Here is a 21,810-nt window from a genome sequence, read left to right as displayed (position 1 = left end):
TTCATTAATGTTTAGGGTGGAAGGGGCACACAGACGTTTAGGGAGGGGAGGAAGTGTGTGTGTGTGTGTGTTTCTGTGTGTGTGTGTGTGTGTGTGTGTAGAAAGTAGTGCACCACTGGAAAGCTGGGGGTTAGACAAACATGTTTGGCCCTCGCTCATTCTCTCCTTAACAAATTACTCTGCCCGTTTGCTAATCAAAGCAAAACAAATATTGCTTTTCATTCGCTCCATTTGTTTGAATGAACAGACATTCCCAAAATACTCATTCCCAGCTCAGATGTAATTAAATTGTGCCTTTAGTGAAAACATGCAGTGGTACTCCAATTAGTTGTGTTTTTGTCGTCGGGTAAAAACGGAGATTGGCACTGGGCGCGCCTCAGGCACCTCGATGTCCCGAAATGGAAGTGTGTCTTGGTGGGCGGGGTTGGAGGGTTGGGGGGGGGGTTGTGTTTGTTAGAGAATGTTTTGGGTTCGCAAGGCTGACTGCTATCGGAGAATAGAAAAGAAAAAAAGTCTTTACAGAGTTGGTGGACGATTTAGTGGTCTGATGATGATGTATTACGGAATAAATTGTCTTTTTGACCCAGGAGACAAGACAAATGGTAGCATACGTTGTTGTTGTTGTTGTTGTTTTAGTGCTTGAATATGACGAAAGTTAGATTATTTGAACAAAGAGATGTTTACAAGAGATGATGGGAGAAGGCCAGCCCCCTAAGCCAAAATAAGTTACTCCCCAAACACCATCTTCCTTACACCAAGTAGTTTATCTTTAACCCTAGTGGCAGATTACTAAACAGCCTCATTTGTTATTGGTTATTTGTATCCGCTTCGACGGTACTGGCAAACCGCCCACACAACTCTCAACGTTAAACTGCGATGAGGAACTTTTTTTCCTTGTCTTATGTTGACTTTGGTGGTCCCTGTGTACAAAGGTGGTCGAGTTTCCAAGCGCCAGAGTCCCTTAAGAAAACTTATAGTGTTTGTGTCGGGATCCAGGAAGTATAAAGACCGCTGAAGCCCACACTAGGCGGGCAGGGAGGTGCATGGGTTAAACATGTATTGTTTCCTCCTAAAACCTCACCAAGTGGTTTTGCTGCTTAAAGTTTTTTTTCCAAAAGGCCGTGTGCATGTAACGACTAGAAATTAAAGTGTGTTGCTTGAAATGTAGGAAAACGCCGGAAAAATGAGGAGTTACCTTTCTCAGGAGATCGGGCATTGTTTAAGGATACGTCGATAAATATTGTATTAAGCTCTGTGGCTGGAACACGTGGTAAGTAGGGTTCGCCAGCAAAAACACTTTAGGTGAGGGCACAGTTGTGGTTACATAATTAAGTACCGGTCTGCGATAGGAAGCAAACTCCCGGGCCCTTCCGCCACATTGACCCCTGCCGTCTTCTGCATATAGCCACATAAAGGGGGCGCAAAGGCACATTCGAAAACCGTGTGTCTTTTTATTTCAATAGTAATGGTCAGTTAAACGGCATAATTCCAAAAAAAAGGTGACAATGTTCAGTTTTTGTGACTCACTTTGGTGAGGCCACGAGTATATCATGATAACATCAGTCGCATTGATGTAGGGGAAAACAATGGCTGTGTATTGTGTCAATGCGTTCATGCACAGTGGTGGTGAAAATGTCTTTTGTGTACTGCTGTGAATCCATCTTCTAATCATTGTATTGTTTGCCTTCTCCATCTTAAATCCCTTCTTTCCCCCCTTTTTTTTTTCTTCCTCTCTTCTTTGTCTTAAGCTCCGAATTGTGTTTCTATCGAAGGGCGGAATGGATCGCTCGGCAAAATGTCATCCGTCAAGCTGTCGATGAATCCATCCTTTCATTTAATGATCAGCCTACCTGATATGCATTTTACATGGCTCCATATGCCTTTTAATGGGAATCAATGGAAAGCAAATAACGCTGGAAGCCGGTAAGCTGCACGTCTGACAGACGGACGTGGACGGCGGTTACTTGTCGATAGGCGCGGCTCTGTTCTTCGCAGTGCCGCCATGCGCTGCATATACACTGCTGTGGATGTGGCCCGCGAATAAAAGCCGGCTCACTGTGAGATGGAGACCGGCTTAGGCGATAGCGCCCCGCTGCATCCCCCCCGCTCGATTTGTCCTCATAAACTAAGAGACGGGAAGAGATTGAGCGAAAGAGACAGAAAGAACAGGAGGAAACGATGAAGGCAGAGAGAGAGGGAAAGACAATTAATGAAAGAGGAGAAGGAAGAGATGGAGGCTTGAAAAAAAAGGGCCAAGAAAGGAGGGACAGCCATTGGTCGACTGGTGGTTTCAGTTAAATACTGATTTCATCATACGATTGGGGAGGAGGAGGCGGCGACGGTGGCAGCTCTAAAACACATAACTTTTTACGAAGTGAAAATCAAATATTAAAAATGACAGGCCTTATAAGTGTGCTGAGTGAGCTCGGGTCACGGAGGGAGGGAGGCGCGGGCGGCTTGTCAGCTACTATCTGTCAGGGCGAATTAGAAACAATCAGGGTCGAGTGAAAGGGAAGGTGATTGTTATTAAGCGGCGGGGCCCTGCGAGCGGGCGCCCCAGATGTGGCCGTGCATATAAAAGAACAGGAAGCCGGCAGTTTAATTCAGGAAGCTTGCCGAGGCGAGCGAGCGGTGCCACAAAGGGGGAGAGAGGGAGGCGGCGGGCGCTGGGAGGGGGGGGGAGGGGGGGGACAGAGGATATGAGGGGGTTGGCGCTAATATGGTGGAAGTTACTTTGATAACGCATTAGGTCTGATGTGCAATTGCGGAACCGTGCAACTTCTTTTTTTCTGCCACTTTTTTTCTCTCTCTCGTGTGCTCATCCATCTGTCTGTCCTTTACAGAAGGGGGGAGGGGGGGGGCAGATCCACGTATAAATCAACCTTAACACACACACGCACACACACAACTGACAGCTGAGCCCATATATCAATTACAACCTGATATCCTGGGAGGATGATGGGACGGAGAGAGAAACCCCTGTGCGTGTGCGTGCGTGTGTGTGTGTGTGTGTGCGTGTGTGTGTGTGTGTGTGTGCGTGTGTGTGCGAGTGTGTGTGCAAGCTCATGTCTCAGTGGCCAATCTTCCTGGACGCTCTTTTCTTTCTGTCATTTTATAATCACCTGACAGCGTCTCTCCCGGAGCTGCTGTCGATGTTTGGTCTTCGTGACCCCCCCCCCCCACACACACACACTCCCCTCATGCTTGATGCGTGTGGACATGCACATTGATGGCCATGGACGCGTCTCGGCTTCGGCCCCTTTGGTAGTCCTGTTATCTGTCAAGTCGCTCGTCTTACCGATCTCAAACTCCTCTGAGACGGAGGAACACGCCCCCCCGATCCCTATCTGGGAGCGCGAGGGAGGAGTGTGTTGCGGCTCGGTGGGGGGGGGGATGTGCGAGGGGCTGGTTCATGTGTACACTATGTTAGTCAGGGGAGGGCGGGGGCATTTCAATGACAGGGAGCGACGGTAATTCGCCGACAGGCCGTAGCGACATTAACAAAAAACCCTCGATTGTTTTCCTCTCAATCTGTGGAACACGTGTCCGACCACATGGACGAGGAACCACCGCAGAGTCGCCGGAAGCTTCTATTTGACCGCGCCGGCACGTTGATCACTGCCTACCTTTCGAGACGGGAAAGTAAAGTGGATCCATTGCCTCTCAAATAGTTTCACTTAACACCAGTTACGTGAAATCAATGGGAAGTACAGACGGAGAGAACGCGCCGAAATGAAGGAGGTTGTTAAGATAGTTTCTTTCATATAGTGCTTCTGTCTCGGCTTTGATTTCTATTTACTTTGTAGTGAGAGATATCGCAAGAAATGTTCCCTCTCCTTAAGAATCACTGATCATCCAATAGGTTGAAGTAAAGCGGGCTTGTCGCGTGCTCCCCCTCTCTCTCTCTCTCTCTCTCACTTGTCTTTATCGTGGTGATCAGTCAAACACTCACCTAACACGAGCCGTCTCTGGTTTCCACCTCCCAGGTTTTTCCCCTGCGTTGCTGCCGCTGATGTAGCGGAGGTTATATGGTGTTAAACACAGAGCTGCTAAACGTTCCCTAAGGTAATAACCGTCAGTGTACATACAGTGCTGTGCCGCGTCGCGACGGGAAGTCGCTGCCAAGTGTGGAGGCAATGGAGATGGAGGGGAGGAGGGCGCGAGGGAAGGGGTGGAAGTGGAAGAAGGGAAATCAAATAATTAGCAGACAAAGAGGTGAAAAGGCGAGAAACAAAGGGCAGAATGGAAGATGGGTACTCGCTAAGCCAGAGGTACGAATACAGACAATGAGAAGTGCTGCCACCGCGACGCCGGTACATGCTCGTTCGGTGGGCTAGCGCAGGTGCAAGCGCCGGGGTTGTGATTACACAGGTTTAAATCCAGCCTTGAGTCATGTCTGCCCATTCGTCTCATTAGCCGACGCCGCGCTACCTTCCCTTTTGGGGTCAATTGAGGGGGAAAATTATTTCTGGTCCTTGAAAATAATACTTTGCCAAAGTAACCTTGACTAAAGTTCCACTTACTAGCTTTGGTGAAGGTGTCAACGCCCCCCTTACCCCCCACACAGGGTCTTCCTTAACTAATTGAAGCCCGCTCGTGGAGGGTTTTTTCAAACCGCTCACCGACGTCATCGACCACGAGTCAGCGGATTGGCCAGAGATGGTTTATGATGCCATAAACCATCCTCGGGCAGAGACGGGGATTGCGATTGAAGTAGTGATAAAACATTTTTTTAAAGTAAGTGGACCTTGAGTTAAGATATGTTTTGTCAAATACATTCAATTTGATTAAATACGTAGTATATACTTTGACATAAGGTCAGAAACACGGTTCCTACCTTTTACTGTTTGTATGCATTGTGTATGCAGGCCACCAACACATCATCCAGTCATGAAGTCATCCCTATGAATAATTACACAAAGGGATTCTGGGATGTCACTTATCGGTTGCCCGTTGCCGTTTGTCAGGTGAGTCGTGCTTCATATCTTCAGTACATATAGTTACCATTTATACAGCTTATTAATTCTGGAAACTGGAACGGCTTGGTTCGGGTTTCCGAAGCTAGGTTTTCTCTGTTTGTCAGAATTTTAGTTTTTTGCCGAAAACTGATGAAAAGAAGGAACAACGTGTATAATCAGAATCAGAATCAGAATCAGAAACAGGTTTATTGCCAGGAATGTTTACACAAACAATGAATTTTCTTTGGCGGAAGGTGCAACATTTAGACATGACAAACAACAATCAACACGACAGCAACAGTGAACTTAAGTATAAGATAAGATAAGATAAAGATAAAGTGCTCAGACAACAAATAATGTTAAAGTGTTTAGGTGTGTGTTTCAAGTGATGTGTGTTTAAGTTAAAAGTGTATGTTATATATGACGTGTGTTTAAGTTAAAGTGCATGTTAAAGTGGCATGTGTGTGGAGGAGGCCTCCAGGAGGGAAGAAGAAGGAGGAGGAGTAGGAGGAAGAAGAAGAAGGAGGAGGAGGAGGAGGAGGAGAAGGAAGAGGAAGGAGCGGGAAGAAGGAGGAGAGAGGAAGGAGGATGAAGAGGAGGTAGTCCTGGGGGTAACAGAATCAGTCAGTGGGGGACCCGGGCTCCATTGATGAGCCCAACTGCCGACGGGAAAAAGCTTTTGGTGTGGCGGGAGGTCTTTTTAATATGTGTTCAACCATTTGAATAAAGGGAAGCGATGACATATCGAGGTAGAAGAAAGTAAAAAGTGAAAGGGACGCTATGGTAGGGGGAAACTGCCCTCCAATCCATCCCCCCACCCACCTTCTTTCTCCAGGAGGCTAAATCCAGGCCTTGTCTAAGATTTCACAACGATTAGAGAGGGAGAGATGAGAAGGGATATAGAGATGTACTAGAGCAGCATTAGCTGTTAATCACTAAGGGGGAGGGAAAGGGAGAGGGGGAGAGAGGACTGTCCTAGCATGGCTCAGCATGGGACTTGGACTGTTGCTGTCTGGACCTCCGGGGGTTCTGTGTGGCTCAATAGCGATGGAGGAGCTGATCCCGAGCCGTCGGAAAGGAGTCAAGACCGAAATACATAAATAACATAGAAAATGGATCGTATTCCATTTTTTTGCCAAAATGAGACATTTCTGTCTGTATGGTGTGTTTTGCAGCGGAATTGCATTTAATCATGTTTATAATTGAACAGAATGTAAAGTTTGCATTGCTGAGTATTGTGTGTATAATGACAGCTGGCTTTTTAAGTTTTTTCTAATCTAGATAAAAGAGAATACTGGATATCGCTACTCTATCTCTCCAATATTTCTTTTCTCCTCTTCAACATGAAACTCAACTGTTCTGTACATCTTGAAGGTTTTTTTCTCCATTTGGACAGAAATGTTCCCTCTGTGTTCTCGTCTTGGAACGGAGAAATGAAGTCTGGGAATGAGTGTTGTTCCATTCCAAAAGACTTGATAATTCATGATGAACCATCTCACAATAAAATACTTTTTTATTGGCAACGCTTATAAGGACGAATTGTTTTTTTGGGCACAAATGTTAGTGGTCAGGAAATAAATGTGGGTATGGTTAAGAGAAAGCATCTAAACAACAACAACAAAGAATCAAAGTCAAAGTTGCATGCTTGGTTGCGCAAAACCGACCTTCTTCCGAAGAGGTGTTGTGGCGTAAAGTCACGTGACTTCCACCTTCTGCTTCTGAGAGAATATCATAATGCACATGGCGGTACGAGTTCACTCGTCATGGAAATGGAAATGTAAGTACGTTTTGTCGTAAATTATCATTCCGTGGTCGACCAAGAATGAAGGACTGGTCACATGATAACGGGCAGTCTCTATATCTCTGTAGTGGTTCTGAGATCGCCCCAAGTCAAATGACGAAATGACATACATCCCTCACATGGTAACTACTCAACATGCACTGAGGAAGGCCATGAAATGAGGCTGGAAGCTTCCCCAACTCCTCACATACGGAGGTCGGGTTGGTCGGGTTTAGCCAACAAAACGTTGAGGTTAGTTCCATATAAGATGGTTCAAGGTAGAATAAGTACATATGTTGCCTGGCTTCAGTATGTTTAGTACTTTCCATTCTGTTTGTGCTTAGCTTCAATTCAGCCAATGTTTTGCACAGGTCACACACGGCGGTCGGCTGGGTGAAAGTCCCGTGTTGGTCTGACCCATCCATTCAACCATGGGGGCGGCTTTAGCTCAGTGGAGTAAGAGGGGAGCGCCTGCCGCCAGGGGTTGTGGTCGATTCCCTCTCTCCCCATTAGTTGCAAGAAGTGTTGAGCAAGGCACCACTGAACCCCCCCTGCCTCGGCGGCTTCACCGCAGCCCACTGCTCCTTAATAACTAAGGATGGGTTAAATGCAGAGAACTAATTTCCCCTTGGGGATTAATAAAAGTGTATATTCTATTCTAGCCCCTCCCTCCGCCCACCCCTGTACTACCACTGTATCACCACTTTGTAGTTTGAACCAGATGTGTCTCACACGGACGCTGAAGGATGAATTGTGCGTCAGAATCGGCGTGACAGAACGTTCTCTTTCAAAACAATACAGATATTAAGATATTGTGATCGGTTTTGAATGTTGTGGTACTAGATATCAGGAAGTCATCTAAGTACTGATATCATATCACGGTGAGAAAGGACGACTCGGGTTGTCCACAGCAGTACAGAGAAAGGTATGAACATGTAGCTGTTAGCCGGGCTAATGTTCAGCTGGAGAACAGTTTCCACTGGTGTGATTCGCACCACCAGCCTTGCCATATGACACATATAAGGTGTAGTCAAACACCCCCACCACCCCACCCTCTCACATCAGGGTGGTGCTAGGCAAGGTTAAACAGGGTGAGTATAAAGATGGAATGGCCTTCAGTTAGCATTCTATCGACCCCCCCCTTTACACCCAGTCCTCTCGTCTTATTTTATTTTTTATTTTGTTCTGTACTATGAATAAATTGAGTCTGTCCCGGACATGAAAATGTCAAATACCTAAAATACACCTAGGCTAAATAGCATATTAATTTTTAATGCCTGCTCATCCTATGCTGCTATTCTCATATCAGGCCTGTCTGCCAACAGCTGTTGCTGGCTCTCTGGCTGGGAATTTATCATCCATCTCGCTAAAGGAGGGGAGAGGGGAAGAATAAAAAAAAGAGAAAGACAGATGGGAGACATTGTTCGGAAGACAAGGGGAAAAAAGGGGAGGGAAGGATCCGTGTTTTCATGGATCCCTACCTCGTATTTATATCGCCTACCACCTCGCAACTTTCTTACTTTGATATACGAGTGGGATTCAATTACACTAATGCCAAACATAAATTGTTCAAGATTCCTCCCCCCCCCCCCCCCCTCGCAGCATGTTGTCGCGCGAGCCTCCTCATACATAAAAGAGAAATAAGGAGCAGAGTGGTGACATTGACGCTGGAGGTAGTGACATTGGGGAGAGCGGCAGAGGGAGGCGAGATGCACTGAAGCATCGTGCCAGTGTGGGTGTTGAATGCCACCCATGTGCGTTTTTAGGTGGCATGTGGTGGATGATTATCATAGATTATCACAATCCAGATTGTTACAAGTTCTGTCTGCGCACATAGCAGCAGTGTACTGTAGCCGTGTGACTGTGTGTGTGTGTGTGTGTGTGTTTTGGTTTAAGACAGAGTGCCTTTGGGGATAAGACTAAATGGTGAGAGAATGACGAACAGTTGGAGTGTGTGAGCGTATGTGTGCATTTACTGGTGTCTATGTGTCTTGTTGGTTTTTTGTTGTTGATTTTTTTAATCGTCGCAATGTGAGAAGAAAATACCAGGAAGGTTTTTGGAGAAATGTCGGAGAAGAATTGTCAAAGTTGTGGACGTTTTTGCGACCGGGGGGAGGGGGAGGGTGTAAAACCGCATGGTGTGTTAAGGCTTACCTTAACACACCAACTGCATACTGGAGTGCAACCCGTCTGTTCAAGGATCAAGTGGCCCCTCACTGTCACTCCGGACTGGCTATTGCTTACAGGAATGGCCACCTAAAGGAGCGGAGGGAAGAACAACAACAAAAAGATTAGAAGAGGAGTCGATGTTGAAATATAGACCTGAAGGAGAAAGATGGACGGGGGGGGGGGGGACGACAGTGATGGGTGGACAAGGAGGAAGAAGACGGGAAGGGGAGAGGGTGAGGGGAGGGGAGGGGAGGTGGCGGGTGTCCATGCCAAGATGAAGATCTCACACAAATTTGGCGGGGGCGACGCCGCAGAGGTCAAGGGAACGCAGCCGAAAAAGGTTGAAGATGAAATCAAAGCCAGCGCGTGCGCCGCGGTGCCCGGAGGCACGGCTGGAAATCTATCCCTCCAGGGCAAGGCCACCGCTGACACGAGGCAGACAAGAAGCTAAATACTGCACGCCACTCGGGGATCTTTCATTTTCAGCCGATCAATAAGGGCTTATATTTATCAGGGCCTCCGAGCAGCTGCCAACGTCTGACAACCTCCACTTCATGTTTGCACTCCTCCTCCTCCTCCTTCTCTCTCTCTTCTCTTCCTCCTCCTCGCTAAATTGAGACCCATCGACCATGAACAGGGGCAGAGACCCTGGATTGCTATTAACCCCCCTCGTGTCACAAGACTGTCTAGCGCACACACACACGCACGTGCGTGCCCACGTGCGCACCGCGTGCACACGCACACACACACGCACACACACAAATGCCCTGGAGATACAATTCGGCTGAAGGTCTGTCTCCCCCTTCTTTAAAGAAACATGCCTTATCATTATGGCCTTGGCACAGACACCGGCACCTCTTCATGTCTTTTGTTCCTCAAGCTGCCCATGCCACCCAAGACACACACACACAAACACGCAAACCCACGCAAACACACACACACACCTAGACACACACGCCTTCCTGTCACAACCTGTTTTCACTTTTGATTTCAAACATTTGGAGCACGTCATTCTTTGCCAAATTTATTTCAAATAACAAAAATATCAAATACCGCCCATAAATCTGAGGAGCATTACGAGAAGCGGAAGATTGGGTTTAGGGGGTCTAAGTTAAAATAACTGGCAGTCTAATCATCTGCACAACAATATTTGCTGTGAGGCATTCTAAATAGATTATCGCTAGTCCATCTGTGTCATCATTGATTTATAAGGCATTAAGCTGCTTGGGGAAGAGAGAGGGCCTTGTCTTCTCTGCTGTTAAAGGGGCTTCTTGTCGAAATCAGGGGCACGGCAATGGAACAACTGTGGCAACTCGTCTAACCTCCCCTTTAATCGTCAGGCGAGAGGAAGTGAAAATAGGACGGGAGTATCTGGTAGTTTTTTTCTTTTTTCGAAAAGGGAAGTATGAATCCACATTTTCTGCATCTCTTTTTGTTTGGCGATACAAAGAGGCTGGGAGGAGGGGAGGAAGTACAACAAAAAAATACACACATGCATATACACACACACATGCAGAAAAAAAAGTTTAAAAAAACAAGGGACATCATTAACATATGAATGCTATATGCAAATGGTAGGGAGAGAGCAGATGTTGTTGCATTTAATTGACCTATATGTGAATTGCATCCAAACCTTTCAGTGTGTGTGTGTGTGTGTGTGCGTGTGTGTGTGTGTGTGTGTGTCCATGCGTGTTTTTCTGGCCCGCTGAGTACAGTTTTGACTGGCTTTCTGCTAACGCTCAACACATGAGTTTTGAGCGATTTTAGCGTTGTTCAAACACAAAGAGGGAGACGAGTAAAATTAGAATGGAGCAGAATTGTGGGAAGAAACCGCCTTTGCTGAAAAAAGAATTGTGAAAACACGTCGTTTGTCCCTGATTCTTCCCTCAGAGGTGACATCTCTGCCAAAACTCATTGTACTGTGCTTACTAACAGGTGGTGGAGGGAAAGCACATTTACTTAAGGACTGTATTTGAGTAGAATTTGGAGGTGTTTTAGTTGACAGCTATGGTTAATTTGTTGAAAAAAATGTTTCGTTACAGAGCGCCACCCCATCGACTGACAATATTAAAATGTTGCTTACATGCTAATACATTTATTTTGTTATTGTTTTATTCGCTATAATTAGTACTGTGCTTAATATGTTTTGAGATTTAAGTTAAATCTAAACAACGTCTTGAGCTTTGGTTACTGGCTGTAATGGCAGCAGTGTGTTTTGTTAAGTTGTAATAGTTTATTTTGATAACATCTGCAGAGGTCTTATGGTTTAAATTAATACATATAGAAAGATATTATAATAGACAATATTAAGGAGAATATTGATATTGTTATTAATGTATTATGAAGCATAGGGGTAATGTTTACTCTATGCAAATGTAAATGGCAAGAATTAATGTATATTGCATGAGAGTGACTATGTTAGTATTATAGATTGAAGAAGCCGGTTGAAATCCGTGAAGTGACTTTTATTGTGAAGGTGACTTTAATTGACGGGAATCTTATTGTGAAAATACTTCAGCGACGGAACCGGAAGTGACGCTTCGACCGGCGCGAGAGGATTATAAAACGGTGTGTTTTTAGAGAGCTCGTCCTCTTTCTCAGGTGAGCCCCGAAGGGAAGGTTGTGTGCGTCTCGGAAGGCGCCGAGAGCCTGCAGCCTTGACACGAGGATAGAGCGCGTTGAATGTTTGATTCACTTTTCTTGCCATTAAATGTTGATAACTTAATCCATGCGTGTCCGGAAGCCTGTTTCTCCACCATCTGCGTAGTGCCCCAGTTTTGAGAATACCTTACAGTTTCATTATGAATGCAGGTCCCATCAAGCCTGTGTGCTAATAGTTAGCTTTAAATCAGACGTCAACATGCAGGTCGGAAGAGTGAAGCCAATGCACCTGCATTCTCTCTACTGACCACCAGGGGCAACTCTTTTGGGTGTATATGAGATTGTGACTCCACTTCTCTCTTGATTTATTCCCTCATTAAACATTGTAAAGATGAGTTTATGGTCTCAATCCTTAGTTTCAAGTATTCTTCAATAGAGCATGATGTTCATTTAGTAAATTATCCATTTATAGTCACATAGACCGTAAAGCGGGTATGCACTAGGGCGGGGCTTACTATGATTGGCAGGTCGCTACCACTATGTGGTTCGATCTGGGAATCACTATTGTTTGTGTCAGTATTTACGAATTCATGCCCTAACAAAATGTTACTCCTCACTTGAATGTTTACAGTTAATTTCAAACTGTACATCAATGCTGAAAAAGTAAAACCTATTTAACTTGTTCATTTGAAATATTTGCTTATAATTATTAAGCTAGCTGGCTCGTGAAGCTTTGTGGCAGGCGGGGCATCTCTATCCACCTCCAGTGACACCAATAAAACAACAAATAATTTCCAGGAGCAGTTTTAAAAATACATTCAGCATGGATGGGATTGTATCAACTATGCAGACATGTCAATTATGGGTTTCCTTATTCTGTTGATTTGTGAAAATAAAATTTAAATTGGTAATGCTATTTAATGTTTCTCTCAAACCACATTTACTGTTGCAAAGTTGAATGTACAATTTTCTCTGGAGACATTTTCAGGCCAAATGCAGAGTTATGTTATAATATACAGTTAATATATTGAATGGCTATTGCTGGAAAAAACAAATACTGCTTATGAATAGTATAAAAAATGGGGGTTGATACCATGATAATTGTAAAGGTTACACCTTTGATTTATCGATAATAATCCACCTACCTGCATAATAACACTACATTGTATTCTGTAGGTAGAGACAACAACAGATCATAGACACAGAGAGAGAGAGAGATAGAGGGGGGAGGAAGGGGGGAAGGAAAGTCATTTTACACTGCAATGTTTTCATAGGTGAGCCATGAAAAACACAGATGCTATTTTCATCTGGGTCTCTGTCTTTCTTTTTGTATTCTCCTCTTCCCCCCTTTCCCTCCCTCCCTCTCTCTTTTATTCTCTTACTCTATCCCTCACTTTTTTACCCCCCCCCCTCCCTCCATTCTCACCCCTTCCCTCCCTCATTCTCGGGAATGTCATTAAATTGTATTAAATAGCCTTTTGTCCAGGGGGCAAGGACCACCCGATATATGATAATACATTAAGGCCCCAGTGTAGCAGCCACTGAGCCGAGACCATCTTAAGAGCAAGCACGGTGTGTGCCTTTGTGAGTGTGTGTGTGTGTGTGTGTGTTGAGAGAAAAAAATGCGGGGAGAAAAAATAAAACATAAAACATGGAGGGAAAAAAGGAGGATGAGGCAGGTTTGAGGGAGAAAAAGAGTGCAATATTATGAGTGAGGGAGAGAGCAGGGACGAGGTGGCCTGCCTGCCTGAGCATGTGGCTCCCTAACAACTGTGACACATACTAATAGAAACATACCTAATAAATTACAAGCTTTCAGGGTCTGGCAAGCTGACATTTTCTCTGTGCGCGGGACAATTTCATATCTGCGGCGCGCAAAGTCGAGGGGGCCTGCTGGACCAAATTGCATCACACGAAGATGCCAGAGGATTAGCATAAAAATTAACACTTATATTTCGGCTTATTGTCAACCCCACTCCTGCACCGGCTGCCTCGCAACAATCAATTCCTCTTAGAAATCTGATTAGATTCCATGACGCTTATTATCCCAGTCATGTCTGCCTGCCCCCTTCCCGTGAAACACACACACAGACACACACACACACACACACACACACACACAACGTGGGTGCCTGGCTGTCATGACTGCCCAGACCGTTTGTTTAAAATGGAATTAAGGAGGAAATAAATCCACAGGTGTGGCATTTCTTTTTGACAGACGATGCCTCATTCTCTCTCTGCGTGTTTAGCTTTCATGTTCCTTCGCCTTTGCGTAGAAATCCCAACCCGACACGCCGTCTCTGCCGCGGGGTCAAGTTCATTTCAAAGCCCTCCCGAATGCTTTGTTGCGACGGCGGCTGACGGACACCGCCGGAAAAATTATGAGCGAGTTATTATTCACGGTTTCCTTCGGTGAGATGATTCGGTATTTAGATTATGATCTTACTTATTTGCCTCAGTCTTATTTATAATCAAAAGCCCCCACCCCCACCCCCCACAGAATGAACTTCTCCGCATCTCATCCATCCTCAAGTACGCAGCCGTCACAAATGCTTTATGTTTACAGCAAAAAGCTGGAATGATGCAAAAAAATGAAGAAGAAGAAGAAGAAAAAAGAAAAGAAGAGAGAGACCTCGTCATGAGATCCCACGAGGCTGTCGCAATGAAATATTTGTCAATAACGCTCTCTGTTCGGAGCGCAGTTGCACAAGTATGTACTAAAAGCACAGCGGCACGTTGGGTGGCTTCGGTAAGGCTCTTGATTGTTTAGACAAATGGCGTCTCATCGCATCCAGATGTCTTTAAGCTGTGCTCCACTACCAGCGCCGCTCTCCAAGGCGCGGGCTGAATGTATACAAACATCTCCTCATAACTGCATTCCTCAACTGGGCCTGCGAGCATCACATTTTGATATTTGGATTTTTGAGGTAGAATCTATTCACCAGAACGGGGTCGGGGGGGGGGGGGGTTGGAAAGAGCTGGATTGGCTTTTGCTCCGTCGGAGGTAAGAAGACGTTCAACTGAAATAACTTTCTCTTTTATCAATATTAAAAATCAGAGATGGAGGTTCATTGCCAGGGGGGACAACCCAGCCTTTTAAAGCAAAATATAAAACAACTATATATATTTATATATAAAAACAAAGCAGGGAGGATAAATCTGACAAGTAGCAGGGAATGAGGTGCACCCTTGGCCGGGACGGGAGATTTAATGCAGGAGTTTATAACGGTGGCACAAAGGGTCCCAAGTAAAGACGCCCACAGGGTTGAGAGAGAGGGAGAGAGATAGAGAGAGAGACAGAGAGAGAGACAGAGAGAGAACAAATCGTCTGATGTTCTAAGTGGATAACAACAGCTCCTGCTATGCAGCAGCGGAGGCGCAGAATAATTTAAACCAGCTACCCGGTTATCCTCCCCGCCCCCCCCCCCCCCTGGCCACCCCTCTATTCTTATGTTAACACGGCTAAAGGGGAGTGGGCCACCCAGCAGCAGAGAGCCGAAACTTAAATCCACGCTTCAGGAAAAATAATCCATCTCGCTGCCTTTCCGCGATGTAACTTTACTCACTTGCACACACACACACTTACACACGCACACACACACACACACACACACACACACACTTACACACGCACACATAGAGCGCTCTGGTGGGGTGGGGGGCCTGAAACAGATACAGAGCAGGAGGGCACCGGCACATTCACGCAGCGGCAAGGCGGGGGCGAGAAGAATTCATAAGTCTTTAAATGCAGAGTAAACACTGCTTTCTTTGTTGATTGTAGAGCTCTGTTGTGTTCTTTCGTGGATCGCGCTGCTGCCACCCGCCCCCCCCCTCACATCCCCCCTTTTTCCTCTCTTTCTCCTTCTTTGTCTATCGCTCTCTCCGAACCCGATTGGGCTGCTGTTGTGTTTGGTCTCCAAACAGCACATCTGAGGTGCACACCTCGCTGACATTTTACGGGTTCAAATCCCCGAGAATGGGAGAGGGAGAGTCATATTTTACGCCAGTGGTTTATTTTATGGGGCGCTTGTAATTAACGCAGCATGTCCTCTATCTCCCGGCCATCTATGACGAGGCCTTTATTTAAACAACTTTATTGTGAAGTGCTTGCGTTCTCAGCGCTCCGGCCGGGGCCCACACACAGAATATTATTTCATACTTCAAGGGGAGAGGGGCGCATTTGAAGAGTTTACTCTTTGAGTGGTTATTGTTTTTGATTACAGCAAGGCTCTTTTTTTTAATGAATCAAGACTGGTTACATTGCATACACACACACACACACACACACACACACACACAGAGTGTCTCACACGTCGGCCCGACTTGCTGACGTTGCGAGGGGCAGAGGGAGGACCTGTTTACAGAAGGGGTGTGCGAACCCGGAGCCCTCGCCGGGGCCGAATGCGCAATCTCCACGTGATTTACGAGTCGGATCGCAACTATTTACGTCGGAGCGCGAGCGCTTGTTTAATGCTGCGGCTCGACGGGGTTTCTCTTTCGGAGTGTGTGTTTGTGGTCGTACCCGGGGTTCTAGTGGAATCCCACTAGGGATGGATCAGGTGTTCAATGCGTGTTTGTCTTTGTGTCCCTCGGACCACCAAAGTGCATTGAACCGCATCCCGCCGACAATATATGTTTTTTTTCCGAAAATGAGAATGCAACCCAAGATTCAAGATTCAAGATTCAAGATGTTTTATTTGTCACATACACACACAGGGTGTGCAGTGAAATGAAAGTGGCAATGCTCAGCAGGAATGTGCAAGGGCAACAAGTACACACTATTTACAATAAAAAACAACACAATATTTACAGTAAGTGTGTGTGTGTGTGTGTGTGTGTGTGTGCCTAAGAGGGGCAGTTGTGTGGGTCTATGTGGGGGTCCTGGTGAGGTCGGAGTTCACAGTCCTGATGGCCTGAGGAAAGAAACTCCGTCTCAGTCTCTCTGTTCTTGCAGCGTGACTACGGAGGCGCCTGCCTGACCGCAGCAGCTGAAACAGTCTGTTGTTGGGGTGGTGAGGATCCTTCATGATCCTGCCGGCTCTGGTTCTGCACCTCCTGGTGTACAAGTCCTGCAGGGTGGGGAGCAGTTGCCAAACCAGGCTGTGATGCTTCCTGTCAGGACGCTCTCTACAGCTCCAGAGTAGAAGGACTGAAGGATCCTCTGGGAAACTTTAAATTTCCTCAGCTGCCTGAGGTGGTAGAGGCACTGCCTTGCCTTTCTCACCAGAGTGTCTGTGTTTGTTGACCATGTCAGATCCTCGGTGATGTGGACTCCCAGGTATTTATACCCGCTCACCCTCTCCACAGTAGTCCCGTTAATCCCCAGTGGTGAGTACGTCCTCTGTTGTTGTACCCTCCTAAAGTCCACAATCAGCTCCTTAGTTTTGGTGACATTCATGATGAGGCTGTTGTCCTGGCACCAGAGTGACAGATCAGCAACTTCCTCCAGGTAGGCCTTCTCGTCGTTGTCGGAGATCAGGCCCACCACCACTGTGTCATCCGCAAACTTGATGATGGTGTTGAGCTGAACCTGGCCACACAGTCATGTGTGTACAGGGAGTACAGTAGGGGCTGAGGACGCAACCCTGGGGATCCTGTGTTCAGGGTGAGGGATTTGGAGGTGTGTCTGCCCACCCTGACCACCTGTGGCCTGGCGGTCAGGAAGTCCAGGATCCAAGCACACAGGGGGTGTTCAGTCCCAGCTCAATCAGCTTGCCGGCCAGTCTGAGGGGACTATGGTGTTGAAAGCTGAACTATAATCAATGAACAGCAGTCTCACATAGCCCCCTCTGGCTGTCCAGATGAGAGTGTGGTGTGCAGTACCTGGGAGACAGCATCATCCGTGGATCTGTTTGGGCGATAAGCAAACTGCAGCGGGTCCATGGAGGAAGGAGGAAGGCGCAGATGTAGTCCTTTATCAGCCTCTCAGCATTTCATGACCACCGAGGTGAGGGCCACCGGTCGGTAGTCATTCATACATGCTGGAGAAGCATTCTTGGGCACAGGGACAATAGTGGATCTCTTGAAGCAGGCGGGACCACGGACTCAGCCAGGAGAGGTTGAATATTGTGGTGAACACTGGAGCTAGCTGGTTAGCACAGGTCTTCAGTACTCGCCCAGATATGCCATCTGGACCTGCAGCTTTCCTGGTGTTCACCCTCAACAGAGCCCTCCTCACACTGTGCTCGGTCACAGAGGTGTGTGTTCATCCCCAGCGGTAGAACTCACCTCGCCACGCTTAACGGTGATGTTGTTAGGGCGAGCTAGCGCTGTTGTTGCTAGCCTCAAACCGTGCATAAAATGAGTTCAGGTCGTCCGCTAGGGATGCGTCGGCACTCACCATTGCGCGGGTCTGCTCTGGTAGTCTGTGATAGTCCGTAGCCCCTGCCATAGGCGCCTGGTGTCGCGCTGCTCCATCTGTGATTCCACTCTGTCTCGGTACCTCCTCTTGGCTTCCTTCACCGCCTCCTCAGTCCATGGACCGCTGCCTTGTACTCGTCCATGTTGCGGATACAAGACCGGAGTTATAGGCAGCAGTACGGGCGTTCACAGCTTCACGGATGGATCTATCAACCCACGGCTTTTGGTTAGGAAAGACCCTAACTTTTACCGTGGGGACGATGGTGTCCGCTAAGCGTTATGAGGCTCATTGCTACTTCAAGAACTCGCTGACGTCACTGGAACTGGATTGGATCATGTCCCAGTCGACTACACGCAAAGCGTCCTGTAGCTCAGCCTCTGATTGGTCTGACCACCGCTACACGTTCCTCTACACTTCCGCTTCCCGCGATCTTTTTCCGGTACTCCGGAAGCAGAAAAATGGCGGCATGGTCTGATTTGCCGAACGGAGGGAGAGAGACAGCCTTGTAGCCTCTCTTGAATGGCGTATAGCAGTGGTCCAACGTTCTTTCCCCTCTGGTAGCACACGTAATGTGCTGGTGAAAGTTCGGCATGACTTTTTTTAGGTTTGCCCTATTAAAGTCCCCAGCCACCACCACACCCGAGTGATAATATGATAATATGATAATATGCAAAACAAGTCGAAGTCGCCGTCGAGCTGCTTCTGATTCCATTCTTTGACCTTCTTAAAACACCGCACAGCATTTATTCTATTCTTATCATCTAATAATAGAGCGTCCATGCCTATGATATAATATCTTACAGTGCCAGTGCATCAGCATGCCTGCTGTCCAGCGGATCAGATGGATCACGGATTGCCTCGGGGGAGCTAAGTTTAGTCGGGTGTGCTTTTAGCACGCCGGGGAGATTGGCAGGGCCGAGCGCGCGGGAAAAGAAAGAGTGGCGCGCGGCGAGCAGGTAACGCTGCAAATGCTGCCAATGCAAGACACACACACACACACTGAGAATAACTTGAAGTGAAATATGATATTTGATCTATCTGAAGAAGTCAGGTGACGTAGAGGGACAAGGAGGGACAGTGTCTGAGTAGGTCGGAGGTTTTGGAGGGGGCGTTTTCGGAGAATCAGACGGAGGACTTTCACCCGGGAGGCCAGTGTTCCTGTCCTGTGCAAAAGCAGGTCATAACATTTATGACCCATACGTCATTCTTTGGAGGTAAGATCTTAACAGTTCAATCTTGACTGAGTTGTTGTTGCAAAACATATGTAACTTAATATAATATATAATAAATTGGCTGTATTAGTCTCTTCTTGGCTCACTCCAGGAAGAAACCCCCAGGTTTAAATAGTGCACCTGCATTTGTTTCTAAAGTCCACTGGGGGGCGACTCCTCTGGTTGTATAGAAGTTTATGAGAAAATGACTTCTCTCTTGATTTATTCCCTCAGTAGACAATGTAAACATGAGTGTATGGTCTCAATCTCTAGTTGCACGTCTTCTTAAATACAGCATGATGTGCATTTCGTAAATGATGGTTCAAATAGACCATAACAGTGATTATGCTTTAGGGCGGGGCTACCGTGTGATTGACAGGTCGCTACCGCGGCCCGTCTTGGAGATGTCTGTGTTTTCGTCTTCGAACTTTAACCCTTTCACAGTGTGTTTTTACTTCGTAAAAGTAAGTTTTACAAATTGGCAACAGAAAACCAAGATGGCGATCAACAGTATGCAGAAGTCCAGGCTTCAGAACCAGGCCATAAGCTAATGGGTAACTCTGTTGACCTCTTATGAATAGACTATGGTTAACTCCAACCGTCCGCAGTCCTTCCTTCCTCTTCCCTTCTTGCTGTAATTTTCCTCTCCTCTCCTCCCCTTTCCCCTCCCTCTCCATCCCCTCCATTTAACCCACCCTCAGCCTCCTCCTCTCCTCCCCTCCCCCTTAAGTTGTGGTGTGAGAGGCTATAAGGGGATAAAGTGAGGTGTAGACATTTCTTTAGCTCGGCGGAGGCCAAACAGATCGAAGACAGAGAGCACCTTGCTGCTGGGTAAGCTGCGTGGTAAGAACTGTGATGCTCTACACCCCCCCACCCCCCGTCCTCCCCTCCCCCCATCTTCTCTCTGTCTCTTATATACTGCCCTTTGGCCTTTTGGTTTGACTCATTTACTTTTTTTCCCAATGAATTCAATGTTTTGGTTGGCCGTTCACAAATTCAGACATTTTCTAACTCAAACTCAAAATAAAGACACCGGGAAAACTTTTTTAAAATAGGTTCTAAAAGAGTTTTAAAAAGACTCTTTCAAGGCAGAACTTACAAACGCCACACAAACACACGTTTCTGTCTGCCTCACGCGAACACATCCCCAAGTGGGGGACTGAGCTCTATCAATCCACCCGGCTCCGCCAAAACTCTCCACCGTGTCATTCAAACCTTTTCAATATTTAATCACTGGCTTCCACATCAGAACAAGTCGCGGCACTGTCAAACACACACATGCAATGTGAGCGCACACAGGAAAGAATGCAGAAGCCACAAACACACACACAGCTGCAAATGAGCACAGAAACTTAAAAAAACCCAAAAACATGCAGAAACACCCACAGGACTTCAAACACCCTTATTCCCTGCATACACAAACAACTGCGCTCACCTCCCCTCCACACTAAACATACAGATGCACACATGTAAGCTACAAAGCACATAGCTGGAGACAATTCAAAACGCTTTATTGTTCTCTCAATGCCAGCTGACAAATACTATCTGGATCTACATGCACACAGAGCGTGTGTGTGTTTGTGTGTGTGTGAGAGAGAGAGAAAGAGAGGCATTTAAAAGCGCGTGTTATCACCTGGCCCCCATCTTGTGCCCAGCCCCAGACTGTAGCCAGCTTTGACCTTGGGCTCCGCCATATTCATTACATCATTAAGTTACCTCTTCATTAACTTTTCATTGTTTATGGAGGAGGCATCAGGAAAGGGGGAGAGATGGGGGTGAGCTGCTGGTGGGAGAGGGGGTGGGGGGCTGTGTATAAAAAAAAAAGCGGATCCGTGGCTAGGCATCTGGGTCCTGTTCGGCCCGGCCAAGAGCCCCTCCTCCTCTGCAGTGTGAGTGAGGGTGGGTGTAATAGGAAGATTAAAGAGGGGTTTGTTTTGTGTACAAGGTTGCTGGTTTGATTCTCCAGCAACCGAAATAGCAATGCTTGGTCGGTGGTCCTACATTCACACGGTGACGCTCTAGGAAACCTCTCTAGAGTCAGTTTTGGACGGATTAGGGGCGGAGTGGAAGTTTGCTGATCTTTTACGAGGAAATAAATGGTTCATGCGGTTCTGGTTTTGGCAAAAAAAGTATTATATAAAAGGTGTATACAAGAGGTTTGGGTTCAAATAAGTTGTTACACATACTGGCCTAGTGCCTTTAAACATGATACTCGATTCCCAACTAGAGGTCTCAGGACCACTCAGTCTTTCCGAGACCCCACCTGCAAGTCAAACAGTCCAAATGACATCCTGATCAGATCCTAATATCCAAATGGATCCAAGCAGACTCGCTATCAGCAAGGTGGTGGGTACACGATGACCTTCACAACAGCTTACGTTGTTTTTGCCGAATGCGCGAAAAAGATGAATGTTTACGGTAAAGCCACAAGCATAGCAGTTCTGATTCTTGTTTTGTGGGGAGGAGAAAAGGAAATAGTGTAAAGTTGTAGAACCACAAGGCAGGTCGGGATGGATCGAGGATTCAACAAAACGTCGGACATACACACAGGAGAGAGCTCTGTTCTTCAGTGTTGGTTTCCTTTGACAATGGCTACAATTATTCCCCAATCTTAACCGTGTAGTCATTGTTAAGTTGCTTTGTAGGTTTGTATCATCGGGCTCACATCGCTTCTTTCCATTGACTGGCCGGGTGTTGCAGATGATTACTAACTTCTCAACACACCCGCAA

The 21,810-nt window shown here is 46.7% G+C and overlaps 1 protein-coding gene across 18 annotated transcripts in view; it reads right to left on the bottom strand.

Moving 5' to 3' along the window:
• The window catches only part of znf536 (zinc finger protein 536), a 217,669-nt gene that overhangs the window by 126,151 nt on the left and 69,708 nt on the right, over positions 1–21,810 (bottom strand). For 14 of the 18 annotated variants that reach the window (XM_056412195.1, XM_056412193.1, XM_056412204.1 and 11 more), the window contains one exon: positions 8,893–8,994. The exons of the other annotated variants lie outside the window; for them this stretch is intronic. The gene's annotated coding sequence lies outside the window, so the exon portion shown is untranslated. The remainder of the gene's footprint in view (positions 1–8,892; positions 8,995–21,810) is intronic. 18 annotated transcript variants of the gene reach the window in all.

This window comes from Pseudoliparis swirei, chromosome 4, assembly GCF_029220125.1.
Source record: "Pseudoliparis swirei isolate HS2019 ecotype Mariana Trench chromosome 4, NWPU_hadal_v1, whole genome shotgun sequence".
In the NCBI taxonomy this organism is placed as follows: domain Eukaryota; kingdom Metazoa; phylum Chordata; class Actinopteri; order Perciformes; family Liparidae; genus Pseudoliparis; species Pseudoliparis swirei.
Note: the sequence above shows the minus strand (reverse complement) of the source record. Positions and strands in the feature narration are given on the sequence as shown.